A 9,923-nucleotide genomic window follows, 5' to 3' on the forward strand; every position below is an offset into this window, starting at 1 on the left:
ACAGGGTAATGTGGAAATGGAGGACAAAAGAGGAATGAAAAAAAAGTCAGACTGAACCAAGGTTACTAAATGGAAAAGGCAGAATTAAGGCCAGGAAAGGACAAATAAAAGACCAATAGTTAAGAATTTTCAAAGAAATGGCTTTAATAAGTGAAATGCTAAATATTACTAAGCAGCTTTTAAAACCCAATTAAAAAAACAAACACACTGGGAGCATAGGGCAGGTAGCGTATGGCACACACAGGGAGCCTAGGGCAGGTAGCGTATGGCACACACAGGGAGCATAGGGCAGGTAGAGTATATCACACACAGGGAGCATAGGACAGGCAGATTATGGCACACACAGGGAGCATAGTGCAGGCAGAATATGGCACACACAGGGAGCACAGGACAGGCAGAGTATGGCACATACAGGGAACATAGGGCAGGCAGAGTATGGCACACACAGGGAGCATAGGGCAGGCAGAGTATGGCACACACAGCACAGGGCAGACAGAGTATGGCACACAGGGAGCATAGGCAGGTAGAGTATGGCTCACACAGGAAGCATAGGGCAGGCAGAGTATGTCACGCATAGGGAACATACTGTAGGACAGGCAGAGTATGGCACACACAAGGAGCAAAGTGCAGGCAGAGTATGGCACACACAGGTAGCATATGGCAGGCAGAGTATGGCATACACAGGGAGCATAGGGCAAGCAGAGTATGGCACACCCAGGGAGCACAGGGCAGGCAGAGTATGGCACATAGCCTATGTGTGCCATACTCTGCCTGCCCTATGCTCCCTGTGTGTTCCATACTCTGGCTGCCATATGCCCCCTATGTGACATAAGGGGCATAGGGCAGCCAGAGTATGGAACACAGGGAGCATAGGTCAGCCTGAGTAGGGCACACACAGGGAGCATAGTGACACAATGCTGGTGATCCTCCAGCAGTTTGCATGAGGTGTGAACAGGTGAACAATGTGGGCATTTTTAGTCTGCGTCTGAGTGTGAACAGTACAGGGCTTTAGGGGTGTGAACAATAGAGGTGTTGCAGGTGTGAACAATGCAGGAGTTTATTGTCTGAATTTGAGGTGTAAACAATGCAGCGGCTAGATAATCTCAGTACTGATACATTTTAAGTTGGACAGCACTGCTCCAGAACACCTTCAAGCACTTAAAAAAATGGGCAATGTGCAATTAAAATTTGCAATGCAATAACAGTTTAAGGAAGAATATTACATTGCAAATTCTTATTTTTTATTCTTATTTGTGCAAATTGTTTTGCTCTTTTGAAACTTTTATTACATTCCCCCCATTAATCTTTATAGAGTGAGTAAGTTGTTTTAGAAAGTAAAGGAAGGAACTAAATTTCTTTCCATTAAAGATCATTCCTAACCACTTTTCTTTAAACAAACCTCAGTATCTACTGTTTCACCCTATCACGATGCATTGTTATGCAGGTTATTTTACCAGTTAGACCTGAGGTTAAGAAAAATGTCCTAGGGTGTATGTAAGGGATAACGTAGGGGGCGCTGTGAAGGCAGCAGGAGGAAAGTGAGCCTTTCAGGCAAGAGCTAGCCAAACCCATGGGACACAGACAGACAAAGTGCAGGAACAGGGTGACGAGGGCGATGAATCAGAATGGAACAGGTGCAGAACGGAACAGGACAGAGAGGGCGAAGATCAGGACTGGACTAGACAGGAAGAAGAGGGTAAAGGTCAGGACAGGAACAGACTGGATGGTGCGGGCGTAGATCAGATCAGGAGACAGGAGCAGATTAGAAGTAAAGGACAGGACGGTGTGGGCGTAGATCGGGAGCAGACTTGAGATCGGGAAGAGAAGGACTGGTTAGCGGGAGGAGACTGGAGCAGATAGCAGGAAAGGACGAGAAAGCGAGAGGACTGGAAAAGGCAGAGCGAGACGAGGGAAGATATAGTCAGGGTACATGTCAGAACAGAACAGGTAGCAGGAACCAGAAAGCCAAGGTCAGGTCAAGGTCAAGGCAGAATAAGGTTAAGGCAAGGTCAGGTTTGGAGTGAGGAGCAGAGCAAGATTCAGAAGCAAGGAAAGCCGGGCAGGTCAAGGCTAGGCTACATGGAAAGATTAAGGTTGACAGCCGGACTGGAGCAGAACTGGAAGGGGAAGGTAAGGCAGATCAAGAGAGGACAAGGTTCAGAGCCAGGCAGGACAAGACAGAGAAGGGTTCAGACAAGACAACAAAAGGCAAAGAAAGGCAAGGCAGAATAGGAACATTAACCCGAAGCTAGGGACAATGCCACGCTGCTAGGATGGGAACCAAAGCTCTGGCAAGGAGTGTTTTGAGGGCTGTCCTTAAATAGGGCAGAGTCAGCCCTGATTGGCTGACTGCAAACCAATCAGGCTGCTGCTGAGCTGGGGGCTGCAAAGGCCAGGTAATATATAAGCAGGCTGCTCATCTGGCCCAGTGGTTAAGGCATCAAGCCAAAAACCCAAAGGTCCCTGGTTCAGAGCCTGACAGTGCATCTTCACATTTTCATTAACTGTGCTTTACAGGTATATCTATATTCCTCTTTTTCTAATCTTCCTAATGTCATTCATTAGAGGAATAAGGTATAGTGACCATTAAATCAAAGAAACTTTAGGCTGACTACTCGTCACATACAACCATTTTCTTTATTCAGTTCTACGAAGGTAGCTCAGGCAGTTGTAAGCAATTAGTAAAAGTGACCATATTAGGGACGTATTAAAAAAAAAAAATTAGATATCAACATTATGGTAAGATGTAATGTTTATTTCAACTGCAAAGTTTACCATTAATTTCACTGGATAAATTCTTTAGATGAACTTTCTGTTGTGTGTAAGTTAAAAAAAAAACTTTATTTTTGTTCCTGTATAACCTCTTGTTCCATTCTTGTCATGTATTTTTCTATTCAACAACCAATAAAACAAAGATGACTTCTGGAAATTTTACACAGTTTAAAGGGCACCATGTTATGCAATGGAGAATTTACCCTCTGTGTAACCATCTATGGACAACCTCCACAGTACTCCTCTTCAAGGTCTTAATTACTGGAACTGCTGATTAATATATGACCTTTTGTGATCCCTCTTTTTTAATCTCTTATTTATTTCTGCCAAATCATCTCACTTTTTTCCAGACATTTCATACTGTAATGTACTTAAATATAAATGCCTAAAAGCTGCTGTCATTTCAAGCGTGACAGTTTGCATTATGAATGTCTCTGCTAAGTAATCATAGTTTTGGAATTCAGTACACTCAAAGTCAAGTAGGTAGAAAGCTGAGCTATTATTTTTATTATGGTTTATTAGCAGAGTGTCAGGATGAGTGTTAATATAAACATGGTGCAAGTGTTTACTTTTCCAAAAAAGGTATGAAAGCAAATCAGCAGTTTTCTGTAAAATTCTGTCAAGCTAAATTCAAGTAAATACATTGCAGAGCATATATATTATTTTGATAGGAATGCAGCTCTTTCATCCACCCTCTCATCAAGGAACTTGGAGCAGTTGAAGCCAGGAAACATTTAGTTACCACAATACCTACCAAGCCTGGACTGACAGTGGAGCTGCTGTAAGATGTCATAGACAGTCATGATTTATTGGTTGGTGGTGGGCTGGTTAGGCCTCTGCATGCCTGAAATGCCAGGTCCAGGGGCGTAACTACAGAGGAAGCAGACCCTGCAGCTGCAGGGGGCTCCAGGAGCTATAGGGGTTCCGTGAGGTCATAATTAATATACAATTTAAAAAATATTGGTAAAACAGGTCAACCTCTAGACATTTTGAGGGCCTGAAAAATAATTTGCTGTGGGGCCCAGTAATATCTAGTTACACCACTGGCCAGAGCCCAGTTTGATTCCCAGTCCAGGTCTGCTGCCTACACTATAAGAAATACACTGAGGGTGATTCTCTTAACTGCCATTCATATGCAGGGTTGCACTCCATTTAAAGTATGCCTTAACATATACCTATAATGGGCAAGGGTTATCAATACCACTGACACTGATTGACACAATCATTTTTTTAAAGGTTTTTGTTTCATTGGGAAACAAACATGTTTTTTTTTTGCAAAAGTCATCAGTTAATAGCATTCCTCCAGCAGAATCTTGTATTAATAGCTATTATTAAAAAGAAATAACAGATTTGTTTTAATTATTAAACTTTGAAATCTGATGTGAGACTAGCCATTTTCTTACCTTCCTAAATGCCCTTAACCAGTGGCGGATTAATGAGATGTGGGTACCCGAGGCTACATCCACAGGCCCCGCTTTTATGCTACTCCTGGGTCTGGATGCGTGCAGATCCAGGGATGCGTACACCTACTGGTGGCCATGAGAAAAGCCCCAAGCAAGAGAAATAAGCCACATCAAGTGAAAATTGGGAAAGAACTTGAGTAGGAGATAAAATAGCTGACAGAAAGCAGTTCTGTTGTGAAGTGCTGACTCTTTCTGAAAGCACAGGGTCCGGCACAATGGCCCGAGAAGGCTGTCTACACACCAATATTACAACAACAACAAAAAAATGTATCGGTTAAAAAATACAATTTGCTAGAATGAATTATTTGAAATGCACACAGTGTAATTTAGTCATAAAAACAACATCTTCACAATCATGACAGAATCCCTTTAACCCACGCTCAAGCACATTTGTCAGAATTTATATTTATGATGTGGAAGATGGAATATAGTTGCTACCAAAACTCTGCAAAAACATGGAAACCAAACAAAAGAAGTGCATTCAGATTAATTGTATGCAGAGGCCAAGGATATGCCAGCGAATACTAATCCAATGTCAGTATATCTTTATTGTATCAACTGCTCCACAGCCCAATATTTTGGAGTATTTGCCGCCAAAAGGCACAATATTTACCTAGACACAGAAAAACATATAGCAACCAATTATAATTTGCTTTACAATATGTGACTAATAAATGCTACCTGCTGACTGGTTGCTATAGGCAACAAGACTTAAATTACATAGCCACATGATGACAGTTGAATTTTAGGCAGGAATTGTAGTTGGAAATACTTGGCAAATTCAGATTTTTGTTGTATCAAGAACAACACTGGTTTTGTCGAGACTGACAAAGAAATAGGAACAACAGAGGCAAATGTGTACAACACATACTCCCTAACAGCAATGTTTGCAGTTTGTGTTGACATGCAAGGCAAAATTGGCAAGCAACTCACAGTCATCTGACAACAAATATCCATCCACGTATGTGAGCAAACAGCGTCATAAGATACAGGTCGATGAAAATATAACAAGGAAGGATAATATGAAGATTTACCAGGGTGTTAAAATTTGTTATGTTGATTTCTCCTTTATATTGGCAGCCACTTGTAAATAATTTTGTAACCAGTAAAATGTGGTATTTATGAAGCTAAAATATTGTTATAACAATATTAAACTGTAAGTAAGTAAGTATTAGAACTACTGGTATTTCCCAGGTCAAAAGGCAGGCCAAGAATTTTTCTTCTGCAAAGCCCTGGTATCCAGGACAGCACAACAATGTGAAAATAGAATTGTGTGATGCACAAAGTTTTGCTAGTCATGTGCTTAGTCATTAACTACCAGGCAAAAATATCACTTTTGGAAGCTGAAACATGTACTGACTATTTCCAGACGCTATGAAAATATTTAAAGGATTCATACACAACAATAGAACTTGAAGTTACTCAAAGGGGCAGATTTATCAAGGGTCGAATTTTGAGGGGTTAAAAGCCTCGAAATTCGACCATCGAATTGAAATCGGATTTTTATTCGATGCCAAAAACTTTAAAAAATGCACTGGAAGGTCCCCATAGGCTAATATAGCAATTCGGTAGCTTTAATTTGGGGAAATATTGAATTTTTGATTTTTAAAGAGAATATTTGAACGATTTTTACTTCGAATCGAAGTCGAAGTAAATTCGAAGTCGTAGTATCCTATTCAATGGTCGAAGTATCCAAAAAAATTACTTCGAAATTCGAACTTTTTGGACTTTTTGGAAAATTCACTCGAGCTTAGTAAATCTGCCCCAAAGAGTTGAGGTAATAATTTTATGTTTAAAAAAGAAAACAAATCAAGTATAATTAAGATAAAATTAGAATGAAAATAAAATGGCTTTTATTGCTTGTTGGGTGGTATAGAAGCAAATTGATAAATTACATTTGTTTTCTGTTATTATTTTATGTCTCCTATACTAAAACTGCGTTATAAAGCAAACCCTGAATGTCAAAATTAATTTTCCCAAAATGTTGTATTCTGTTTTGTAGACAGATTGTGTGAAATGCAACGGTTTATATTTGCTAATTCCCACATGGTAAAAATGCTGGTAAATCAAACAAATACATTTTTCAATTATTAAATATGCCTTACTGGAACTCTGTGTCCCATTGCTGATTGCTCGATTCATTTTGAGGGGAATGTGCTTCAAAATGTGGCTTTTTGACCCACCATGCTACAAATTAGAACCATAAATGCCCTTGTAGCAACATTTTAGTCAGCTAGTCTTGGAGGAATCTGTTTTGTGGCTCTTTAACTAATGATTAGCTACAACTTCCAGGATCTATAGTAAAAACTACAGACTGAGAATCCATGTCCTAACATGTTCAGTAATCAGAAGCTGAGGCTAATCACACACTTATGTTACGAAGGATAATAAAAAAAGTTAATGTAATTATAATGGATCATACATGCACATGCTGATAGTGCTGGATGTGTTTAATGTGTGACTCATTTCACTAGTCTCCTGTTTGCATTCTTACGTATGTAGGTAGGCAGTGGCCATTCATATACATGTTTAGACATGCATTAACACATACACAGATTTGCTATGCTAATTTAGAACACTCCCTTCCTAAATGAAGCATATTTTATATTGTAAAGACATATATCAACCATAACATGTTTTCTATGCAGAAAAATACAATTGATTTAGAAAGCCCCATATCTTCAGATTTGTACAGAACAAAGAGATTTGTGAAAATCACAGAACTTTAGAAGTTTGCTGGCTTTGTGCACAAGGAGTACTTCCTTGTTGGAGCACTTCCTTGATGAAGCAAACCAGGAAGTAGGGTTGCCACCTTTGCCATCAGCTAAACCTGAACAAAGGGGGCATGGCAGATAGCATTTAGAGGCGGACACAATGATGAGGGTGGAGTTATGATGCCGGGTCAGGTTATTGCATCACAAAGGGGTATATTTACCAAAAAGTGAAGTTAGAAATCACTACAGTCAACTAGAGTGAAATTCCGCCACTCTCCATTAATGTCTATGGGGTTTTTTAAGGTGCATTTATCAAAGGGTGAACTTTCAGTTCCACCCATTAATACTCTTTTAAAAATCCCATAGAAATGAATGGAGAGTGGCGGAATTTCACTCTAGTGGACTGTGGTGATTTCTAACTTCATTTTTTGATAAATATACCCCAAAGACACAACTGGGTTTATTTCTGCCCAGTTTTCTGAATGTTTTAAAACGGACAGCTGAGATGGCCAGTTGACAACCCATGCGGGTGGCAAACTTCCTCTATCTATTCTGCCCGATGAATAAGGACAATCCTTTAACTAAAGGTATGGGATCTATTATATAGAAATCATTAATCCAGAAAACTCTAAAATACAGCAATGCTAATTTAGATCAAAATTTCTTATTTTTGATTATGGTGCTTTTTTTTGTTTCTGTAATAATTAGAAATGAACTGCACTTGATAATAACTAAGCCATGCTGAGGTGAGTATCTTAGTATTGACCAGCTTATTGTTTGGGTTTCACAAGGCTGAAAACCGAACAGAAAGCTGAGACCTGAACAGGCCATAGACAAACCAAACTTTTTAGGTGGCAACCCTACCCGTAAGTAATCTTTATGTGTCTTTGTGTGCATGTTATCAATACTGATCACTTAATACACTTTTTTAACTTTAGGATTGTCTATTCATGTAAACTTAAGAAAAAATAGCAGCACTAATAGTCAGTAAGTATGAGTGCTGGGAGGTAATCATTGGCTGGTCTGTTGTTGGTATATATGTGTTAGCATTATATGTAATCAAGGGCCTCAATCCTCTTTCTTTACAAAATACCCCCCCCCCCAACCCACAGACAAGTCTTAGGAAATGTAATTGTTTCTGGAGGTCTCGTTGGGCTGGGGGTGATGCAGTCAATATGCTGGAGCACAAATCAAAACAGTTCTCCAGCCTACAGAAGCATCATACTTTTTCAAGAAAATACAGATACAAATACAGTATAACTAATATCTAATAATAAATATAATGGTGCTATAAATTGCAAAAACAATGTGTAGTTACTCTGCATATAACAACAATACACCATGTGCAGGTTTAATTCTATATCCTGTAAATGTTGAATGTACAGTGCTTTACACAAAAATTTTATTATTTTTTGCTGTTTTGAGTTCACTGAAGCTTTTGCTTGTACATTCAGGAAATATACATCCTAGACTTTACATGACATGTAGTGAAATAAAACACCAGTCAAAGTAAAACAAGGTATCACACAACCTCTACTCATAATGCAGAAGAGTTACATCAGACATTCCCATTTTGGATATCATTTTGGATATCATGGTTGCAACCCTTATGACAGTTTTTTGTTACTATAGGTACATTTTTATTTCAGTCTTCTATAGCATTCCTCAGTTGCCGACTGTTGAAGGGTTATGCTCAGCATGACTAAGGTTTTTCTATGAAATGTCAGTTCATGTAGCAGCTTCTTGTTGGATGCTGACACCTGCTGTCCAGGCAAATACCTACGATGCATAGTTTCAAATGTAATGGGAAATTTACACTAAACATCTTATTCAGCATCTTTATTATTTAGGCCCAGTATGTATAAGACTAAAGCATGTAGTATCAAAAAGCAGCAAAAAATAATAATGGTATTGCCAGGTTAACCATGTGCAGTTTGTTTAGGTTTCCCTTCTACAATACTTTTGTATTTGTTTGTTTTTTTATTTGTTATTTTAAGGAGAGATAAAATCTGTGATTAATATACTATTATATTTCTCTGTAATTCAGCAAAGCCAAAGGGGTATATTTATCAAAGAGTGAAGTTAGACATCAGCACAGTCCACTAGTGTGAAATTCCACCACTCTCCATGAATTGCCATTGGATTTTTTAAAGGCGTATTTATCAAAGGGTGAATTTTCACTTTCACCCATTGATAAATACTCTTTTAAAAATCCCATAGAAATGAATGGAGATTGGCAGAATTTCACACTAGTGGACTGTGCTGATGTCTAACTTCACTCTTTGATAAGTATACCCCAAAGACGATACTGTCTGGGCCAACCTCTGCTGCTCATAGATCAAATCATCCATGTCTCCACCTCATGTGTCCCTATATCTTTTTTGCATACAGGCATGGACAATATAGGATAACAATTTCAAATCTTGTGCTTAGAAGCTTACAAGGGCATTATTTTAGTTAAAGGGATTGTTCACCTTTGAGTAAACTTTTAGGGGCAGATGCATCAAGGGTCGAATATCGAGGGTTAATTAATCCTCGATATTCGACTGGGAATGAAAATCCTTCGACTTCGAATATCGAAGATCGAAGGAATAATTTTAATCCAACGATCGAAGGATTATCCTTCGACCAAAAAAAGATAGCCAAGCCTATGGGGACCTTCCCCATAGGCTAACATTGACTTTGGTAGCTTTTAGTTGGCGAACTAGGGGGTCGAAGTTTTTTCTTAAAGAGACAGTACTTCGACTATCGAATGGTCGAATAGTCGAACGATTTTTAGTTCGAATCCTTTGATTCGAAGTCGCAGTTGTAGTCGAAGGTCGAAGTAGCCCATTCGATGGTCAAAGTAGCCCAAAAAACACTTTGAAATTCAATAAATTTAATGAATTGGCCCCTTAGTATGATGTTCAGAGTGATATTCTGAGAAAATTTGCAAGTGGTTTTCATTTTTTATTATTTGTGGTTTTTTAATTAT

The sequence above is a fragment of the Xenopus laevis genome, chromosome 1S (genome assembly GCF_017654675.1).
Source record: "Xenopus laevis strain J_2021 chromosome 1S, Xenopus_laevis_v10.1, whole genome shotgun sequence".
Classification (NCBI taxonomy): domain Eukaryota; kingdom Metazoa; phylum Chordata; class Amphibia; order Anura; family Pipidae; genus Xenopus; species Xenopus laevis.